The sequence below is a fragment of the Bufo bufo genome, chromosome 5 (genome assembly GCF_905171765.1).
Source record: "Bufo bufo chromosome 5, aBufBuf1.1, whole genome shotgun sequence".
Lineage (NCBI taxonomy): Eukaryota > Metazoa > Chordata > Amphibia > Anura > Bufonidae > Bufo > Bufo bufo.
This window is the reverse complement of record NC_053393.1, coordinates 144,489,997-144,509,312: the sequence shown is the minus strand read 5'-3', so window position 1 is coordinate 144,509,312 and position 19,316 is coordinate 144,489,997. Positions and strand designations below refer to the sequence as shown.

Genomic DNA, 19,316 nt, shown 5'->3' with positions numbered 1-19,316 from the left:
GTCTCTGGAAAGTTCCTGGGGCATTACATAGCCCGAACGGCATACAATTGAATTCAAACAGGCCCATGGGAGTAGTGAAAGCAGTCTTTTCCCTATCTGCAGGGGCCATGGGTACTTGCCAGTAGCCACTGGTCAAGTCCAATGTGGAGAAATAGGCAGAGGAGCCCAGAGCAGTTAGTGACTCCTCAATGCGGGGCAGTGGGTATGCATCTTTGTGGGTTATTTGATTAATTTTCCTATAATCCACACAGAAACGGACACCACCGTCCTTCTTCTTTACAAGGACCAGGGGTGCAGCCCACGGACTACGGCTGTCCCGGATTACATTAGAGTCTTTCATCTCTTGGATCATTTCTTTTACAGTCTGATATGAGGTAGGTGGTAAGGGTCTGTACCTCTCCTTGATAGGAGGATGAGAGCCAGTAGGTATGGTGTGTTGTATGGCACTCACCTCTCCATAATCAGTGGCATGCTTACTGAAGGCCTGGTGGTGCTCCTTGACAAGCTGTATAATCCCTTCTTGTTGCCGTTGGGGGGTATTCTCGTCCCCGACATGGAGCTCTTCCCACCAGGGCACTTGTGGCTGGGTCACCGGCGAACATCTGCTGACTGCAGCTGGCGGCTTTTCCGTCACTGGAAGACGAATGATGTCTTGGAAGGACACCTGGGACAGCTGGGCAACACTGCAATGCTTAGTAAGCGCAACAGGATGATTACTCAGGTTAATCAGACGGACAGGTACTTTACCTTGGGAGACGTTCACCAGGCACTTGGCAGCTCTCACATAAGGATAATCTTCCATCTGGATTGGTTCCACCAGGGCTGGATAATCTCGGCCTTGGACTCCCAGGACAGCACGACACCATAAAAGAGTTTGAGAATTAGGAGGCAAAGTCACAGGTTTATTATCACGGATCTTGGCAGTACAAATTTCTCCTTTCCCATTAGCAAACCTCTGCTGGGCACTTAACACCGTAATAGTCTTTTGAATCACCCTCCTGGATGCAGAGGAAGCAGTGGGCAAAGTCTGATGTAATACAGCAAGTATTTCTGAATAACAGTTTTTGAAGACATTGCTGCCTAGAATGACAGGATGTCCTCCTCTGTCACCGGCCTGCACTACGATCACTCCCTGTTGAGGCAGGGTTACTTCTCCCACCTGCAGGGTGGGTTCCCAGTATCCATGAACCTTTACTGGTTTGCCATTGCTGGCGATAATTTCCACCCAGGATTCAGGCGGTTGGGTCAACTGGTTGGTGTCCCAGAACTTTTCAAATGCAGGCAGCTGAATAGTAGTGACCTGAGACCCAGTATCTAATAGGGCTTCAAAGGGGATCCCGTTGATCTCTATATTGATTTTAGGATGGGATCCTACATAACGTGGCATCCAATTTGGATCCTCTGGACCTAGTGTTCTACCTCCCGAGGGTTGGTCCTCAGCCTCAGGGGTTGCCCGTTTAACTGCCAGCACGTGGATTCTGTGTGTCCCAGCTTTTTGCAGTATGTACACACGGGCTTCTTGCGACCTCTATTACGCCTCCCAGGATCCCTGGGGTGAGTCTCTTGGTATTGAGGTGGGAACGGCCTAGGAGGTGACAGGAATTCTTCATCTAGCATTATGGGTTTTTCCCATTCCTCTATTTTTCTGCACACTCTCTCTAGACTTTTAGTGAGGTGATTTACTTGCTCTGTCAGCATGGCAATAGTATCGGTAGCTGACACTTGAACAGCTTGGCCGGCCTCAGCTCGGTTAGTGATAAGCGGTTTTGGCCTGCAGGCTGATGATTCAGGTGGGGTGCTCAACTCAGGAGATACTGCGGACCCCAGAATTTTTATAGCCAGTTCTTTAAAGTCCAGAAAGGTACTGTTAGGGTGCTGGGCAGACAGCATCTTTAACTGGGTCCTTATTTGTTCACTAGACACCCCGTTGATAAATTGTTCCCTCAGGGTCTGGTCTTGGTTATCAGCCTCTTTGGGATCTATCTGGATTACAGCCCCTAAAGCCTCCTGAAGTGATAGGGCATAGTCACGGAGGGACTCACCGGACTTCTGTTTCTTGCCAAAGAAATGCATCTTTATCTCTGAGGCAGTCCTAGTTTCAAAAGTGGCTCTGAGGCGGGTGAATATCTGTTCTATAGTACTCCGCTCAGGAGCCGGCCAGGATAACACTTCTCTACGGGCAGCTCCCTCCAGTTGTGCCAGCAGGATTTCCATTTGCTGGTCGGCATTTATAGGGTACAATCGGAATAGTGCCAGCAACTTTTCTTTAAAGTCCCTTAGGGTATGGGTCTCTCCCCTGTAACGAGGGAACCATGGGGCCCCGAAGTAGTAAGGCATGGTAAAGGGCATCATGCTGGGGGCTGTAGGATGATTAGGAGCCGCAAGCTCTCCTGGGGCCGGCTGCTCAGGCACTCCTGGCTCTGACATGGTAGTCTATTGAGAGGTGGCCGCTGGCGACTAAAGGGGCCGGTACACTCCCCTTCCCTCCGGTTACCAGTGCTTACCGTTATCGCTGGTCTTGCGCAGGCCAAGTCTCGCGAGGTTCCGGACGTCCTGAGCACCCGATGACGTAGAAGAAACAGGGCCGCGACGGTGCGATGATGAAGAGGGCGGGACTCTCTATGTCTTTGCAGGGATCCGCCCACGAAGGTTCTCAGCGGCGCGGGAAACTTTACTCCAGGCAGCTGGTGGCCATATTTAGCAAAACGCTGTCCATTCACTGACAGCAAGCAGGATTGTTAAAAGTCCACAAAACCACACTCCAATGCGGCGATTTTCTTCCTCTGGATAGCGCAATACTGCACAGCGCTTTTTAGAGGTTTTGAGTACACTTTGGGTAGGATTTTCAGTCCACAAAGTCCACTTGCAATAAACAGGCAAATTGTCACTTTGGTCACAGGGCAACTGTATAAGGCACAAAGTTCACGCTTCTTGCACTAGAAAGCGTGCGTATCCTGTTCGTGGAACGCCAAAAGAGAAGTGCAGCGTACTCAAGTTGTGTGCAATAGGTGTTTCTGGGTGATGTAGTGCAATAGACACTAACCTGGTACGGCCAGGGCCGTCTTTACCGCAGGGCAAAAGGGGCAGCTGCCCCGGGCCCAGTTGCTCCTGGGGGGCCCAAGCAGCAATTTACTTGGATTTTACTTGGGCCCCCTATATTTTGTTGCCGCCGCCGCCCGCCGGCCATCTAACAGCACAAAGTCACGGTCCGGTCTATAGAAATAGACTGAGTGAGGAGGGGGCGTGGGGGCTGCGGCCGCTCTGCGCTCCGCTCTGCTGCCTGGCCTCCTGTCTCTTTAACAGAGCAGACCAGTGGCTGCTGGAGCGTGACGCAGCTGAGCTGCCGCACAGGCAGAGAGAGAGGAAGGAGGCGGAGCCCGAGCCAGCAGCCCCAACACACAGCCTGAGCCAAGCAACTGACAGAACTTACAGGTATTTGGTAGCCCGGGGGGGGGGGGGGGCGTCCCTGTGTGTGTGTGTGTGTGTGTCTGTGTCTGTCCCTTTGTGTGTGTGTGTGTGTGTGTGTCTGTCCCTTTGTGTGTGTGTGTCTGTCCCTTTTTGTGTGTGTGTGTGTCTGTCCCTTTGTGTGTGTGTGTGTGTGTGTCTGTCTGTCCCTTTGTGTGTGTGTGTGTGTGTCTGTCCCTTTGTGTGTGTGTGTGTGTCTGTCCCTTTGTGTGTGTGTGTGTGTGTCTGTCTGTCCCTTTGTGTGTGTGTGTGTGTGTGTCTGTCCCTTTGTGTGTGTGTGTGTGTGTGTGTCTGTCCCTTTGTGTGTGTGTGTCTGTCCCTTTGTGTGTGTGTGTGTCTGTCCCTTTGTGTGTGTGTGTGTGTGTCTGTCCCTGTGTGTGTGTGTGTCTGTCCCTTTGTGTGTGTGTGTGTGTGTCTGTCCCTTTGTGTGTGTGTGTCTGTCCCTTTGTGTGTGTGTGTCTGTCCCTTTGTGTGTGTGTGTCTGTCCCTGTGTGTGTGTCTGTCCCTTTGTGTGTGTGTGTGTGTGTCTGTCCCTTTGTGTGTGTGTGTGTGTCTGTCCCTTTGTGTGTGTGTGTGTGTGTGTCTGTTCCTTTGTGTGTGTGTGTCCGTCCCTGTGTGTGTCACCATGCCCACAGTGTTCCTATGTCTTGACGCAGCTGCTTCAGAACGTTCTGTGCGGGGCAAGAGGAAGAAGATGGAAGAGGAGGCAGCGCCAGCATGGAGTCCGTGCGATAGACACAGGGAGGCACACTAAGGACGAAGGTAACACTTCCACATGATCTACACTAGTGTTATCTGTGGTTTTACATAGGACTGCAGGTAACACTACTACATTATTTAGCACTAGTGTTATCTGTGGTTTTACATAGGACTGCAGGTAACACTACCACAAGGTTAGCTCACACAGGGCGCCTGAACACCTAAGGCCGGCCCTGGCCGCGCACCCCAGCGCCAAGGGATGACGTCACTGATGTAATATGCCTCTTATATGTGGAGAGCGGTGATGTCACTGATGTAATATATTACTTATAAGTGATCTATTACATCAGTGACATCACCACTCTCCACACATAAGTAATATATTACATCAGTGACATCACTGCTGTCCACATATACCGGTAAGTAATATATTACATCAGTGACATCACCGCCCATCACATATATGTGGACAGCGGTGATGTCACTGATGTAAAATATCACTTATATGTGGACAGCGGTGATGTCACTGATGTAATATAACATTATATGTGGAGAGTGTTCATGTCACTGATGCAATACAGCGCTCCAATGCGCCTTAAAATTTGCAGATGGCGACAAGACTTGTCATAGGCTACAGGCCTGAGGTCTATTTGGTAGTGAAATCCCAGCGCAGGCAGGCGTGATGATGTCATCACGCCCGCCTGTGCCAGGACGCGGTAAGGTGTGCGCGTCTGCATTGCACCATCCCTCGCCGTACCAGCAGCTAGTGAGCGCCAGTGAAAGGACACAGGTGAGTATAAGATTTTCGCTTTTTTTTAAGGTGTGGGAAGGCGGGATCCAGGGGGCCCAAGTAAATTCTTGCCCAGGGTCCAATCAATATTAAAGACGGCCCTGGGTACGGCTGACTCTCTGCAAGGGCAGGTATAGGTAGAAATAGTTCGTGACGCCAGTGCCAAGTAAACGGTGGCACGCCGTTTGCGGATGCAGGAATAAATTGAGGAAACGTAGTATTAAAACAGAACTCCAACTTTAGTAGTTTTCAAGCAGAGACAATATTGGAATCGCAGTTCCTTGGCATACGGTCGATTTTGCAATTCGGTCGATGCAGGCAATTCAGTTACAGCAAGGTGATTACAGAGTGTTGAACACAGGACTTGCAGCACAGGAGCTTGCACTCTAATTCTGTCTGATCCTGGAATATAGCATATCTTCACCAAGGCCCATTAACCTAGTTCTGGCTTTATATCCTTGGCTATAGCTTTAATAAGTACCTCCTCTGTCTTTCTGAGTACCTCTTGCTTTCCTGATCTTTGCTTCTCTGTCTCTCTCAACTTCTGGACACTTCCTCAGGCTCTAGAAACTTCTGAGCTGAGGTCTAGACTGCCTTTTGCTTCCCTGTCTGGCCTTATATAAACTAGGGCTCTCTAGCTCCCTCTAGCGACTAGAAGCTGGAATGACACCCCTGCAGGCCTGTACATGCAAGTTTCACAGTAACAGGGAAATACATAACATTACATTACATGACATTTTATAAAACTGACATATACCAACTTCTCCATAGTTAAGGAGGGACGACAGCACACCAAGTGACACTTTGGTAGTGACGGGTATTACAGTTCCCGTACACTACATGTGTCTGTCCCTTTGTGTGTGTGTGTCTGTCCCTTTGTGTGTGTGTGTGTGTGTCTGTCCCTTTGTGTGGAGTCCGTGGACAGCGGTGATGTCACTGATGTAAAATATCACTTATATGTGGACAGCGGTGATGTCACTGATGTAATATAACATTATATGTGGAGAGTGTTCATGTCACTGATGCAATACAGCGCTCCAGATGGCGACCAAAATGGTCGCCAATGCGCCTTAAAATTTGCAGATGGCGACAAGACTTGTCATAGGCTACAGGCCTGAGGTCTATTTGGTAGTGAAATCCCAGCGCAGGCAGGCGTGATGATGTCATCACGCCCGCCTGTGCCAGGACGCGATAAGGTGTGCGCGTCTGCGTTGCACCATCCCTCGCCGTACCAGCAGCTAGTGAGCGCCAGTGAAAGGACACAGGTGAGTATAAGATTTTCGCTTTTTTTTAAGGTGTGGGAAGGCGGGATCCAGGGGGCCCAAGTAAATTCTTGCCCAGGGTCCAATCAATATTAAAGACGGCCCTGGTGTCCGCATCTAGCAGAGTTTTCCCTGGAAAAGCTGTCCTGCCTCGGCCAGTAGTGTGGCATCAGAGCAGGTGTTTAGTGCGGCGGGGGCAGAAGAAGAACTCACCTGTCCACCCAAAATGTGGAGAGACTGACTTTTGTCAAGACGAATCAGGCGTGGATCAGACAGGATTTCCACCCACCAATGCCTGATGCATTAGTCTAGATCATCCATGATGCCACACCAACACTTTGACAAAAGAGACCGGTTTCTTTTGGCTACCTGCCTCAGCTACTATTCTGATGCTGCCACCCACCTGATGCCAAGTGCTCCTTCTTTCACCCACCATCTTCAGATGGTACTGGAATTGACACCCACCACCCCACTCTGTCACAGGTCACTCTGTGGTCTCCTGATGCTGCTGCCACCTCCACACTATGTCACCTTGCCACTATGTGGTCTCCTCATGCTGCTGCCACCTCCACACTATGTCACTGTGCCACTCTGTGTTCTTCTGATGCTGCTGCCACCTCCACACTATGTCACCTTGCCACTCTGTGGTCTCCTGATGCTGCTTCCACCTCCACACTATGTCACCTTGACACTCTGTGGCCTCCTGATGCTGCTTCCACCTCCCAACTCTGTCACCTTGCCACTCTGTGCCCTCCTGATGCTGTGACCACCTCTACAATGTCATTGTGCCACTCTGTGGCCTCTTCCTGATGCTGCCGCCAACTCCACACTGTCATTGTGCCACTCTGTGGCCTCCTCATGCTGCTTTCACCTCACCACTATGTCATAGGGCCACTCTGTGGACTTCTCATGCTGTTCCCACCCTCCCCACTTGATGACTGGGCCACTATTTTGCCTTTCGGCCTGGCTGACATCATCATTTAATTGACTCTTCTTCTGATCTGTCAGACGGAAGGAAAAATGAGATGCACAACGGATCCTGTCTGTGTAGCAGCTGTAAGGCCTGTATGGTCCGATCAGAATTGGCTTGTGATTTGGTAGTCAAAAGCAGAAGTGTTTTTTTTTGGCATTAGCCATACTGATGGATTACTGACCAAATGCTGACCGAGTGAAGGCGGGTGCTCCACAGACAGGATCCGTTTTTAGGGGGTTATTGTTCTGACGGATCAGAGGAAGGGCAAAATAATCAGTGACATCAACACAAACTTACTGCTGACACCCTCTCCACTCTGTTGCGGGGCTCTTCTTGGATAAGCATTTAATAGAACAGGTTCTGTAGACATCTATGTGGAATCCGACGACGGTGTAAAAGGAGTGCGCTTCTTCTTGACGCTAACCGACCTATAAGGCTGAGTTCATACTTGAGTTATTTGGTCAGTTTTGGCCCTGTGACTGCCAAAATAAGTGAAGTGTGCAGTGATTCTAAGGCCTCTTTCACACTACCGTATGGCTATTTCAGTGTTTTGCTGTCCGTTTTTCACGGATCCATTGTTCCGTTTTTTGGTTTCCATTGTGTTTCCGTTCCGTTTTTCCGTATGGCATATACAGTAATTACATAGAAAAAATTGGGCTGGGCATAACATTTTCAATAGATGGTTCTGCAAAAACGGAACGGATACGGAAGACATACGGATGCATTTCCGTATGTGTTCCGTTTTTTTGGGGACCCATTGACTTGAATGGAGCCACGGAACGTGATTTGCGGGCAATAATAGGACATGTTCTATCTTTCAATGGAACGGAAAAATGGAAATCCAGAAACAGAATGCATACATTCTGTTTTTTTTTTAATGAATGGTTCCGTATACGTACCGTATACGGAACGCAAAAAACGGCCCGCAAAACGGAAAAAAGAAAAACGGTAGTATGAAAGAGGCCTAAGAGCGACGCCTGTCATTTGCATTTCATACTGATTCACAATATTTCACTACCACAGCAGACACCGTATGCATGTTACTGCAAGGCACAGTGTTTTACACCACTATAAAGGCTCTCTGCAGCCAGGAAATAGCAATTTTTTTAACACGATTCGTCGCAAATTAATTTGGATCGAAGCAAATTTTTTAAAAAATTCGCTCATCTCTAGTCATCAGTATCTGAACTGTGAGGGTCCGACACCCGGGACACACGCCGATCAGCTGTTTGAGAAGGCATAGGTGCTTGCAGTAGCGCTGTGGCCTTCTCACAGCTTTCCTTAGGCCATGTGACGTCACGTTCATCGGTCACATGGCCTATGCGCAGCTCAGCCACATGGAAGTGAATGTGGTTGAGCTGCGATACCAAGCACAACCGCTATCAAATGGACAGGGCTGTGCTTGGTGAGCAGAGAGAAGGCCGCGGTGCTCCTACGAGCGTCGGTGCCTTCTCAAACAGCTGATCGCGGGGGTCGTGGGTGTTGGAACCCCACTGATCAGATACTGATGACCTATCTGGGAAAAATACCGTACAGGTTATCTAATCAAATGTTATGGCCCTTTCAACCAACAGACGATATGTAGAATCTTGGGAAGTACAGTGATACTGGAAATGCTATGAATGCTTTACTGGTGATACAGACCATCCACAATGATGGCCATATACAATTCATAAAGGTTTGTACTAGTGGGGAACATACCCCTGCAGACATGCTCCTTAAAGGATAAATATGTAGCAAGAGCGAATGTGAAATGAAAAAAGCAGTTTTTCAGTCTCAAAGCAATTAACTTCTTTAAGTTTTATCAGTTGTTTAACAAGCTTGAAAAGCAAATGTTTGCCCAAGTGGCCCTGGTTGGCATCCATCCCAATCCCAGAGAGAATATTTGTATGGTGCATACCCAGGCTTCTGCAGGAAAGAGTATTAACACTGATGACTAGAATAAGTGGAACATACAGAAAACAAGTGGATATATCTTCTCATTTTTTAGGCTATCATTAACTCCATTGGATTTCTTAAACAACTCCATTTACAATTGATATGAATGATAACCTGGATTCATTGTATTAAATAATGGAAACTAAATCTGCGTACCAGAGTAATAATATGTATTCAAAATGCATGCTTCACTCTAGCAGATCATGAATATTTGTGTGCTAGAATTAAAATGTGTGATTTTTTGCAATGTGCCAATTGTTTCAAATAGAGGGGTTGTAATGAGTTAGAAAACATGGCAGTTTTCCTTTAAAGATAGCTCTACACCTGAGTATGGGTTGAGTATGGTATTGCAGTTCAACTCCGTAAAAGTAAATGAGGCTAAGCTGCAATAGCATATGCGACCTGTCGACTGGTATGGCAATCTTTTTAGCAGCCATTCCCTATCACTAGAATCACTGCATGGAAATCTGACCTTGTTTAACATCCTAATCTGTAATCCTCTAAATGTATAATTAAAGAAAATCCTGACTCCAGCAAATCCTCTGCCACTCAATTTCAAGATCCCATTAACAAGGTAACCATCAGAACAGAGGTTTCTGATACAGTGAGGAACAGAAGTATTTGAACACCCTGCGATTTTGCAAGTTCTCCCACCTAGAAATCATGGAGGGGTCTGAAATTCACATTGTAGGTGCATTCACACTCTGAGAGACAGAATGCATTTTTTTTTTCAGGAAATCACATTGTGTGATTTTTAAAGATTTTATTTGTCTTGCACTGCTGAACATAAGTATTTGAACACCTGAGAAACAGCAAGAATTCTGTCTCTCAAAGACCTGTTACTGTGCCTTTAAAAAGTCCACCTCTACTCCACTCATTAATCTAACTTAGTGGCACCTGTCTGAGCTCTTTAAAGACACCTGTCCACCCCACAGTCAGTCAGACGCCAACTACCATGGGCAAGAGCAAATAGCTGTCATATGACACCAGAGACAAAATTGTGGACCTCCACAAGGCTGGAAAGGGCAATTGCCAAGCAGCTTGGTGAAAATATATCAACTGTTGGAGCAATTGTTAGAATATAGAAGAAGCTAAAGACGACTGTCAGTCGTGGGGTATCGTGGGGTATCACTGATAATAAGAAAAGTGAGGAATCAGCCCAGAACTACAAGGGAGGAGCTGGTCAATGACATGAAGAGAGCTGGAAGCACAGTTTCAAAGGTCACTGTTGGTAGAACACTACGCCGTTATGGTTTCAAATCATGCATTGCACGGAAGGTTCCCCTGCAAAGTCATCACATGTCCAGGCCCGTCTAAAGTTTGCCAATGACCATCTGGATGATCCAGAGGAGGCATGGGAGAAAGTCATGTGGTCAGATGAGACCAAAGTAGAACTTTTTGGTCTAAACTTCACTCGTCGTGTTTGGAGGAAAAAGAAGGATGCGTTGCATCCCAAGAACACCATCCCTACTGTGAAGCATGGGGGTGGTAACAACATGCTTTGGGGGTGCTTTTCTGTGAAGGAGACAGGATGACTGCACTGTATTAGGGAAAGGATGAATGGGGCCATTTATTGTGAGATTTTTAGTCAGAGCATTGAAGATGGGTCGTGGCTAGGTCTTCCAACATGACAACGACTTGAAGCACACAGCCAGGATAACCAAGGAGTGGCTCTGTAAGAAGCATATAAAGGTTCTGGAGTGCCCTAGCCAGTCTCCAGACCTAAATCCAATAGAGCATCTTTAGAGGGAGCTGAAACTCTGTGTTGCTCAGCGACAACCCCAAAACCGGACAGATCTAGAGGACATATGTGTGGAGGAGTAACCCAAAATCCCTGTTGCAGTGTGTGCAAACCTGGTCAAGAACTACAGGAAACGTTTGACATCTGTAATTGCAAACAAAGGCTTCTGTACCAAATATTAACACTGATTTTCTCTGGTGTTCAAATACTTATGTTCAGCAGTGCAAGACAAATAAGTTCTTTAAAAATCATACAATGTGATTTCCTGAATTATTTTTTAAAAATTGGTTCTCTGAGTGGGAATGCACCTACAATGTGAATTTCAGACCCCTTCATGATTTCTAAGTGGGAGAACTTGCAAAATCGCAGGGTGTTCAAATACTTCTGTTCCTCACTGTATATTTTGTTACATTATTATAATCATCCAACTTCACCTCAAACCATTTTTTATTTGGTGGATATGGCCTCTAAGAACAATTAAATGCAGTCATGCATTGAAGCTTTGTTTTGAAATCCTTACAACAATTCTCATTAAAGAACCAAATTCATTTTGAAAAGATACCCTTATTATCTTTTGATCTCTTGCATTATCCATCACAAGCATTTAACTGATTATCTCATCTCGTCACAACCTGAAGCAAACAGCATCTTATCAAGTTACCATCACTTCTCCTTCTTAAGGTGGCCATACACGTTAGTCTAAAGTTGATCAAAATGGATGATTTCAACCAAAACGTTAGTTGGTTTAAATCCAACATAAACCGATCATTTTAGCAGACTGATGACAGACTGTTAACTGTATCTGTAAGGAAGTCGGCCATGTTCAATATTTTTGTCCGATAGATGAAAGATCTTTCTTTCAGAAAGGTTCTTCATCAACAAAAGATTTTTCCCAGAAGATCTTTCGCCCATTGCCCAGTTTCGCTGAACATGTCTGGCCAGTTTGAACTCAGCCAATATGGATTAAAATTAGTGTTGGGGCGCGAATATTGCAATAGCGAATATTAATCTCAAATATCGGCACTTTGAGAATTCGCGAATATTTAGAATATAGTGATATATATTAGTAATTTCGAATATTCTAGATTTTTTTTTCATCAGTAACCTCCTTTCTTGCTTGTGGGCCAATGAGAAGGCTGTGATGTCTTTTTCTGAGCTTAGCAACATACTTAGCAATCAATAGGAAAGTTGCCTACCCCTTACTATATAAGAACCTCCCCAGCAGCCCTTGTATGCAGTATTTTGCAGATCTGAGAGAGACAGCAGTGTTATTGCTGTGCTCTCTGCTTTCCTGTGTCATTACATTAGATAGTTAGTTAGCTTATATGTATGATACAGATAGTTAGTGGGAGATAGTCAGTGTAGGTTAGATAGTGATATAGTGTAGCTGTCCATAAATACATGCTACATACATAGTGCTGTGATGTCACAAGTTCACAACAATACTTAGTGCACCAATCACTAATAAGTAGTCAGACCTGTTAAAATGTGAAGTTGCTTGTATTGCGGCCAAATTTTCGCATCATTAGTGCCGATTTCGCAATCGCAAATATATTAGAGCACTCTCTCTGCAAATAAAGCTATTGTAATGTTCTGCCGTGCCAACCATTTTCTCCAGTCTCAGGAAACTTCTAGCAGCTTGAAAAATGTAGCTATAGTGACCCACGCCGGTATTTTGCACGCATAACGCGAATATTACATTGCCGATTTTTCGCGATCAAGAAAATAATCTTGAATTCTCGAATATATGACGACTATTCTACCAGATATTCGCGAAATATTGCGAATTCGAATATTGCCCTGCCGCTCATCACTAATTAAAATGTGTATGGCTGTGTCGGTGTAATGAATGTTTGTTCAACTGCTGTTCAACCATCAACCTATTTCTGTCTAATGTGTATGGCCACCGTTATGTTTACATCTTCGTTTTAGCATTCCAGTACTCTGTTCAGGCAGACGGGCAGAGTACTGTACTATATATCCGGCGTAGTCAAACACCGCCTGGTCCCTATTCACTATAATGGGTTCTGTCAGATTACTGCCAAGAATGCCGGCTTTCTGCTAGAAAAAACTGCTGCATTTCTTACAACTCTAGGTTGTGTCATTCCTCCGCTATACCTCCTAGAAGTTACAAATGCATTGACAACTGGGTCTTAACAGCTGGAGCTGTATCCCAACACAATGTAACACTGTCCAATCATTGCTGACAGTTCCAGGCTGTGTAAGAACACATCCATTTGACATGTGGAATAGTAACACCTTGTTATCAATTTATTTATACATTTTCAGGAGACATAACAGAAGAATTGTATAATACATTGTTCTAAGGAAAGATGCCTCGGAATTGTTATTTCATTAGGAATATAGGTATTTATCAAAGTAAATATGTCAGCAGAGGTCTGTTAACTCAAATATCACTTGTAAGCTAAGCATAATGTCCTGTAAAGCTGGTCCCGAATGCAATAACGATACCTATCTTTGTAAAATCCATTAATAACTTTATCTGTATGCTAATTTGGATTCAAGTGCACCATGGGCAGGGCCATTTTTGATTGTAGATCACAATGTTATTTAAAAGAGGACCTGTCTCCTCTCCTGACATGCCTGCATTCCCCATGTAATAACAGTTCTGGAGCATTTATTCTTATGGCTCTGTGTTGTGCCATTCCTTTATTATTTCTACTAGAAGTTATGAATAAATTGCTAGCAGTCTGCAGTAAGGGTACAGAGGGGTGGTAATCACTTGAGGGTGTGTACCTGCACAGTCTGACTCTATCCAATCAGTGCTGCCTTTTTCAGACTGTGCAGGTACACACCCCAACTGGTTACCTCCCCTCTGTACCCTTGCTGCAGACTGCTAGAAATGTATTCCTAACTTCTATTTGAAATAATAAAGGAATGGCACAACACAGAGCCATAAGAATAGATGTTCCAGAATTGTTATTACATGGGGAATGCATGAAGCTATTAAAGCTATTGTCAGGAGGGGTGAAAGGTCCTTTTAAGTGAAAATAGCTGATTGTACGGTAGGATTATACAACATCTTGGGGAGACATTAGATTTCATCATTACTTATCGACAAATCACATAAACTTCCATCTGTAAAATGGTCATCGGCTGTAATATATACAATGAGATAGAAACCTTTTATTTTTTTTGTTGTTTTTTTGTCTCTTGTAAGTGTGTTTAGTGCTTTGTGCAGCGGTGAAGGACTAAGACAGCAATTCTAGAAGTTAGCGGAGTTCACTTTGCAATTCATGTAAGCTTTATTAAGCAAAGTATGGCATATTCATTCAACCAGGGAGGAGGGGATTAATCCTGCATAAGTAATTTTAAAACAAGTTCTTTCTTTCCCATTTCTGTAAACTATTTGAGTTTCCATTTTCAGGATTACTGAGATTTCCGTCAGTCAGATTTTAATTTTAGTTTCATCTGAAATGGCTTATGCATAAGGGTCCAAAGCTGTGCATGGAAGCGCCTTGTGAAAAATGTAATTGGTGTGGAACAGTGACATACACAGAATACATCTGACAAGGTCCAAGAAATGAGGTTTGGTTCCACAGTTCAGCATCTCAGCTGGAGATTAGCAGAATCTTTATTGCAGATACAAACTAGAGTGTATTAGCTGGAGAAATATAAACTTTGCATTAATCAGGAACAATGGCACAGTTAGTATCAGAACTCAGAATATAACTTGGTAATATTACATTAAATATATTTTTTTTAAAGTAAATAATGCATGATTGAGTTTCATGTAACATCCAAGAATCTATACTTTAACAAGGATTAATGTGACCTTTAAAAAAATAAAAAGGAAAGGTTGTGTCTGACATTTTATTCGGTATACAAAATATCAAGATATTACTTCCTTGTGTTACCATTAGGGCTCATGCACACGACAGTGTGGCTTTTTCAGTGTTTTGCGGTCCGTTTTTTACGGATCCGTTGTTCCGTTTTTTGTTTCCATTGTGTTTCTGTTTCCTTTCCGTTTTTCCGTTCCGTTTTTCCGTATGCCATATACAGTATACAGTAATTACATAGAAAAAATTGGTCTGGGCATAACATTTTCAATAGATGGTTTTGCAAAAACGGAACGGATACGGAAGACATACGGATGCATTTCCATATGTGTTCCATTTTTTTTGCGGACCCATTGACTTGAATGGAGCCAAGCACCGTGATTTGCGGTACAGAAATATGGAAATACTGAAATGGAATGCACACGGAGACACTTCAGTTTTTTTTGCTGAACCATTGAAATGAATGGTTCAGTATATGTACCGCATACTGAACTAAAAAAACGGCCAGTATACTGAACGCAAAATACATGAGCCCTTAGTGATGATCGAGTATGCTCGGCCAAACAGCTATTCGGCTCTAGCATCTCGATGCTCGGCACATGGCAGTACTCGGCCAAATACCGCATGTGCTTGAGCGCCATGCTTGAGTCTCCTCCCCGGACAGTTAAATTATCCGCGCCACATCTCCTGTTTAAAGTGTGCCCATCCCTAAAATATCAGTGACATCCAGTGCACTTTTTCCATAGACGGTGTCCGCTGCAGACAGTTAAATTATCCGCGCCACATCTCTTGTTTAAAGTGTGCGCATCCCTAAAATATCAGTGACATTCAGTGCACTTTTTCCATAGACGGTGTCCACTGCAGAAAGTTAAATTATCTGCGCCACATCTCCTGTTTAAAGTGTGCGCATCCCTAAAATATCAGTGAAATCCAGTGCACTATTTCCGTAGATGGTGTCCACTGCGGACAGTTAAAATATCCGCGCCACATCTCCTGTTTAAAGTGTGCGCATCCCTAAAATATCAGTGACATCCAGTGCACTTTTTTCCGTAGACACTGCGAAAAGTGACATTACCTTTAGTACCTGTCCTGTATAACGTTTCCTAATCACAAATACCTTTGTAAATTTTTTTGCGCATACACTTCTAAATCCTACGCTACTGTACATGTAACATACTATCAAGCATATATCACATTTAAAATAAGGAGTCTGGTCAACACAATCCTCACCCTGATCCTCCTTCCTCCCACCATGTACAGTCTGGCCAAACAAGTGATCCAACACTCGGATATTCCGAGGACCTCTTTTCATCGCCATTACTTGATTTGACTCTCTCGCCAAGCACGCTTGAAGAGGGACATGAGATCTTGTGCCCTGATTCCCAACCTCTTCAGCATCCACAGTCACAAGAACATGACAGTGGGGAACGGCAATTAGTGTTTAATGAGGTGGATGAATGATGATAAGACACAGTTGCCAATGAGTCAACGGCAATTAGTGTTTAATGAGGTTGATGAAGAGGATGTGACACAATTGTCAATCACTGAGGTTGTGGCTAGGTCAACAAATCAGGAGGATTATCAGAGTGAGGAAGTGGAAGAGGAGGTGGTGGACGATGAGGTCACTGACCCAACCTGGGAAGGTGGAAAGCCGAGCGAGGACAGCAGTACAGAGGGGGAGGGATCTGCAGCACCGCAACAGGCTGGAAGAGGCAGTGGGGTTCCAAAAGGGAGAAGGCGGGCCACACCAAACAGGCCCGCAACTATTCCACGGAGCACCCCCTTGCGGAAATCTCCCTTGCCAAGGGGTAGATTTTCCGCAGTATGGCGCTTTTTGGAGGAAAGTGCGTACGACAAAAGAATAGTAGTTTGTAACCTGTGCCATATGAAAATGAGCCGGGGCGTGAACACTAGCAACCTCACCACCACCAGCATGATCCGCCACATGGCATCCAAGCATCGTATCAAGTGGGACGAACTCTTGGGTCCATAATCTGTGTCTGCGGGTCACACCACTGCCTCCTCTTCCCCTATGCTACGTGCTGGCCAATCCCCTGTCGAAGGTGCAGGCCCGGATGCCTCCTGCCCTGCACCTGGACCTTCGCAAGCACCATCAGCGACCACATCCACTTCCATGTTCCAAATATCCTTACCCCAGGCCTTTGAACGCAAGCAAAAATACCCAGCCACCCACCCACAGGCCATAGCACTAAATGCGCAGCTTTCCAAATTACTGGCCCTGGAAATTTTGCCATTTAGGCTTGTGGACACTGAGGCCTTCCGCAGCCTGATGTCGGCGGCCGTCCCGCTTCACGCAGTCCCCAGCCACCACTATTTTTCAAGGTGTGCCGTGCCCGCCTTACACCAACATGTGTCCCGTAACATCACAAGTGCCCTGACCAACGCAGTTACTGGGAAGGTCCACTTAACCACGGACACATGGACAAGTGCTTTCGGCCAGGGATGCTATATTTCCCTGACGGCACACTGGGTGAATGTTGTGGAGGCCGGGAGCGAGTCGTACTCTGGGATGGCATTGGTGCTACCGACGCCAAGGATTGCAGGCCCTACGTCGATCAGGGTTTCCGCCAGCACCTATGTTAGTGGCTCCAAACTCCACTTCTCCTCCTCCGCCGCCTCCACTTCTACCTCCAATTTATCCATGTGCAGCTTCAGTCAGTAGCTGGAAGCAGTGTAGCACTGCAGTGGGGAAGAGGCAACAGGCCGTGCTGAAGCTGATATGCTTAGGGGACAAACAGCACACCCGTGCAGAGCTATGGCAGGGGATAAGAGACCAGACTAAGCTGTGGCTCTCGCCACTCAACCTACAACCAGGCATGGTTGTGTCTGATAATGGCCGTAACTTGGTGGCGGCTTTGGAGCTCGGCAAGCTCAGACACATCCCATGCCTAGCCCACGTGTTCAACATTGTGCTTCAGCGGTTTGTCAAAACCTACCCGAATTTGCCTGAGCTACTGGTGAAGGTGCGCTGCGTGTGTGCACATTTCCGCAAGTCATCGACCGCTTCAGCTGGTCTTTTAACGCTGCAGCAGCACTTGAAATTGCAAGCTCACTGGCTGTTATGCGACGTGAGCAAGCGCTGGATCTCCACGTTCCACATGTTGGCCAGGCTTTGTGAGCAGCAGAGGGCAGTAGTGGAATACCAGCTGCAACATAGTCGTCACCTTTCCAGTCAGCTTCTGCTATTCACAAGCAAGGAGTGGGCATGGATGTCTGACCTCTGTGAGGTTTTAAGAAACTTTGAGGAATCAACACAGAGGGTGAGCGGCGATAACGTTATTATCAGCGTAACCATCCCACTTCTGTGTCTACTCAAACGCTCGCTGCTCACAATTAAGGACAACGTTTTGTATGTGGAAGAGGTGGAAATGGGGGAATCATTACACAGTGTGATAGCCAGACCACCCTCAGTTCGTCTTCTCAGCACGAATTGGATGATATAGAGGAGGAGGAGGAGCAGGAGACGGTTGCCTCCGCTACAGAGGGTAGTACCCATGGAAGTTTAATTCCATCTGTTCAGCGTGGGTGGGCAGAAGAGGAGGAAGAGGATGAGGAGATTGAGAGTGATCCTCCTGATGACGACAGTGAAGTCTTGCCTGTTGGTACTCTGGCACACATGGCTGACTTCATGTTAGGCTGCCTTTCCTGCGCCCCGCGCGATATACGCATTTTAGTCAATACGGATTACTGGTTGTTCACCCTTCTCGACCCCCGCTACAAAGAGAACTTCTCAACTCTTATTCCTCTGGTGGAGAGGACGAGCAAAACGGTGCAATACCAGAAGATCCTTGCCGAAAAATTGCTTCAAAAATTTCCATCTGACAACGCTGGCGGAAGAGTCCGTAGTTCCTTGGCCAACCGAGGAGGGGAGACAAGGGGAACACAGAGTAGTTCCAACAGAGGCAGGGCAGCACTCTCCACGGCCTGGGACAGTTTCATGACACCCCGTCAGGACCCTCACTCTGATGCGCGGCCTAGTGTCACAAGGAAGAAAATTTTTTGGAAGATGGTGAAGGAGTACATAGCAGATCGTGTCAGCATCCTCAATGATCCCTCAGTGCCTTACAACTACTGGGTGTCCAAGCTTTACACGTGGCACGAACTGGCGCTCTATGCTTTGGAGGTGCTGGCCTGCCCTGCCGCCAGCGTTTTGTCTGAGTGGGTATTTAGTGCTGCTGGTGGCAAAACAGATAAGCGATTCTGCCTGTCAACTGAAAATGCTGACAGGTTGACTCTTATAAAAATGAACAAGGCCTGGATTGACCATGACTTCTCGACTCCACCAGAGGAAATCTGATGAACATAAAGGCACTTTAAATGTGTTGTTTATAATGTACTGAATACACTGTATTCCCAAGCACCCCTTCCACCACAAACAAGGGTATATGGTTGAATCTTCCTTTTCTCATCCTCCTTCTCCTCTTCCATCATATCAACACATGCTTATTCGTCGCATATAATGCCCTCGCATATATGTCCTTTGCATATAATGTTTTACAGGGTCAGCACATCCATCTGCAGGCCCGCGCATATAATTTTCTAATGGTCAGCTCACCAACAGGCCCTCGCATATAATGTTTTAAAGGGTCAGCTCACCAGCAGGCCCTCGCATATAATTTTTTAGAGG

At 46.0% G+C, this 19,316-nt stretch overlaps 1 long non-coding RNA gene across 1 annotated transcript; it reads right to left on the bottom strand.

The window, feature by feature from the left end:
- Positions 1-4,556: 4,556 nt before the first annotated feature.
- On the bottom strand, positions 4,557-18,406 carry LOC121002860. The gene is made up of 3 exons (XR_005779341.1): positions 18,273-18,406; positions 7,206-7,209; positions 4,557-4,567 (listed from the first exon to the last, which is right to left on the bottom strand). It is a non-coding gene; the product is annotated as an uncharacterized LOC121002860 (long non-coding RNA).
- Positions 18,407-19,316: the final 910 nt, after the last annotated feature.